Here is a 3,851-nt window from a genome sequence, read left to right as displayed (position 1 = left end):
TTTTTTTTTTTTTTTTTTTAAATCATGCACAGTATATTTTTATAATAAAAATGTCAATTTAAATGAATATCTACTTAAATCATTTGTTACTGGATCCGAAATTTATAATGGAATCTGAAAAGCTTATTATACATTTCAAAGAATTTTTAAATTTGTGCAATATATATAGATCCATATGAAATAATTTAAAACCATGTTCACGATCCCGTCTTATAAGAGTGTGGTATTTTAGAATAACCTTAATATTATGATTTAAAATGTTGATGAAAAAACAAATTTGATATTACATTCTATGATAAAATTTTATATAATTTAGTTATATTATTATTTAAATATTTCTTACAAATCTCCATACTAATGTTTATGACATGTCCAAATACAAGTAATTATTCTCAATCTAGATATACTAAACTTTTAGATATCTGATATGCAACCCAATATGAATATTACTAAGATCGGATATGCTATATCCTGCATGACAAAATTTTATGGTATATGAAATTTGGTTAATGTATAAAACTCATAATCCACAATCAAAAACAATACATTGGCGTAAAATTAATGAATAAAAAAATGGATGAGGGGCCAACCTACCCCACGAAGATGCGATGTGTTTATAAGGAGGCGATCATGTATTAGTTTTGTGAAGTGCTTTCTTGTTGCAAATTCATGTTTATATAGACATTGAGTGTTGAACTAAACATAAAGACATTGAGTTTATTACTTAAAAACTAGTATACATTTATTATACTTCCTAAGTAATTTTTTGACTAAATATTAGAATGTAGCGGTAATTATGGCAGTATAATATATAGTATGTTAACATGTGTAAATTTACAATTACTCTATTATGCAGTTTTAAGGCTTTTTGCATAATAAGGCTTTTCATTAATAACAATTACTTGCTCCTCCCTTCTTTTTGGCGGAAGGAGAAGTTGAACTCTAGTGTTTGAAATACCTAAAATGTGTAAAAAGAAAACTCATATAAAAGATCTTCAAAAACATAAAAGATCTTTATTTCTTCGTAGGAATTTTAAACTCTCAACTTTTAGTAGAAGGTAAAATAAATCCTCATAAAAATAAAATTGAGCCAAACTTTTAAAAACAGATAAATAAAAACAACATTAAGATTTAATATTTCTAAATTCGAATTTCCAAGTATTCTTTCAAAAATGTATTTTTGAGATATTAAATTCATTCAACATTTTTTTATTTTATTATGATCATGCAATCAACTTTTTACTATTAAAAATTATATCATGTAAGCTATACATATTTTAAGTAGCATGTTCGGTCTTTTTGGTTCAAAATTTTCCTAGATTTTTAGATCTTGGATGATCAAACTTATATTATAACAAAATTCAGACTTGGATTTGGTTCAGTTGTGGATAAAAAAATCATTTAAAATGATTTATTAAATTTAAAAGTGTATGTCTTGCATATCTTAATTTTTTGTATTAATTTTTTTAAAATTTTTTTTAATGATGTTAATTTAGTTTATTCGATAAACAAAATTATTATTAAATTTGTGTGACCCAACTAAATAAACATTTAGGCATAATTATTATTTGGTTTGGTTTAAATATTTATATAGCGCTCAATGTATTATAAAATTAGTTTGATTTATATTAAAAAAATCATTTAAGCCGAATAAATCATCATTATTTGAAAATTTTCTAAAATATAATAAAATATATCATCAATCAAACTTGAAGTCGAAACAAAATAAATTTTAGATATTGTTTTGATATGTTTTCCTAAATATAAAATCAATTATCCGAGCCAACAAATTTATTTAGCTCACATAAAAAAACTTGTAATGGTAACAAATGCATCAAAACTAATCCATGTTATGAACATTATGCGAATGTAAATGCTAAACTTGAGTCAAAAAAGATGAATCTCTTTTGACGTCTCTCTCTCAGCGCTCATTGCTCCACTAGTTAGGGTTCTTTTGCACGTGAAAGCACACGAAAGTGGAGCCTCGAAGCAAAACGATCCCAAAATAGTCCAATTTCGTCTCCTTTTCTCAAACATCTCTTACGAACCAAATGCATACGCCATCCACCGTTTAAAACATAACCATTCAACGTGGTCCATCTCTTTAGAAGCAGCTGGAACGTCGAGTCAGTGTCGTGGTCATACACATCGACCGTGATTCCTAACCCTTCGTGTACCTTAATCTGGTCATCCTTGTTGAGTTATTTGATGATGTGATCCTCAATGGGGCGAGTATGAAGAAGAAGACGGCTAAGCGGGCCAAGATCGCTAGGGGTTAGTACCTTCTTGAGGATCCACGGATCTTTGAAGAGTTCATTCGTCCGTTTCCCTTTCTTCACTCGAGAGATTTCTCATTCGCTTAGTCTTTCTTTCTTTTTTGGTTAAGTTGTTGTTGGTTGGTGAGCAAGAAACCTTGGCCGGATCATCATGGTTCCTCTTCCTCTTCTTAGGGTGTTCACAAGAAGACAAACAGAGAGTGGTGGAGACCGAACTCTCTTTAGAGATTTCCGATGAATTGCCGTAGACCAAGTGTTGAGTAGTCGATGTAGCAGAGGGCGGAGCCATCATCATCATCGTCATTGCCGAGGATTGAAGGTCTTGTGGTGTTTTTTGCGGACTTTGCATCTTTCTCTTTCGATTTGATTTGAGACTCTGGAATGTAGATAGAGGGGTATGTACGTATGTATCTTATATCTTATATAATATATAGAGATGAGCCACCTTTGCCTTAACTTTTTGTTTTCAGGTATTTTCCTATTTAAAAAAGGAAATTCATTTGTTATCGAGAAAAAAGGGAAAATATTTGTATTTTATATCTACTATTATTATGCGGTGAATTAACTAGTGTTAAGATTTTAATACGGTTGGCTGTTTTTTAATCACAATTTTAGTTCAATAAGATCACACAGATGGGCTTAGCTATGCCCACGACACCACCCAAATACAGCTCTATTTCCATTAACTAGAGAAAAATATAATAAGTAAATCTTGGGCTTGAGTTGTTCTTTTCCAGATTTAACAATCATCCAATTCCAAACCATATATGTTTGACAGATTATTGATGTGGCAAAAAAAAAAAAATATCGGCAGGAGAATCCAACTCAAACTCACGAGATGAGACTACTCAATCAAGATTTTATCTCACTAGAGATAACACGTGAATGTATCAGAAGCAATACTCACAGTCAACTTGTATCCAAGCCAAGCTAGATGATCCAGGAGAATCTCTGATGTTGGATAGCATACAGCTCGTCCGATGAACTTGATCTATATCACGAAATTTAAACGGCCGAGAGTTACAGACCTGTACTCATCACCAACGCCAAAGGCAATTCATGGCAATATCCTGAAACTCCTCAAGAACAGCCACTGCACATGAATTCATTAGTTTTAGAGCTTGCTCATCATTTGGCTTCTCAAATTCATGAACTTCAGAAAGTCTATCAAAATCAAAGCAAGCTCCATGAGTAATTACAACAGAACGATAGACAGCAGTAAAGCAATAGGCAGGCGTTTGTTCACCAAAGCAGTCAACTAATGTTCTAACAATTTTTCTATAAGTTCCACAAATTCGACTTCTCTGTAAGTGAGACTAGCATTGCCTAATAAATCACAATTTAAGCACTACACAGAAGCAATCGCAATGTAATAAGCAGGCTGACAATATTATGCGGAAGAGTATAAACTCGTAATATAGCTGAATCCTAGCGAACACAATTTTGTAACAAGTGTAAGGCTTCCACGCAGGACACATTGTCCAACGAAAGACAAAAAAGCATATACCCTGTGAAAATGGCAGCCATTGATCCTACCCGCAACTCAAGTTTAAGGTAATAATCTGTTCTCAGACT

The sequence above is a fragment of the Camelina sativa genome, chromosome 16, assembly GCF_000633955.1.
Source record: "Camelina sativa cultivar DH55 chromosome 16, Cs, whole genome shotgun sequence".
NCBI classification, from domain to species: domain Eukaryota; kingdom Viridiplantae; phylum Streptophyta; class Magnoliopsida; order Brassicales; family Brassicaceae; genus Camelina; species Camelina sativa.
This window is presented reverse-complemented; position numbering follows the sequence as displayed.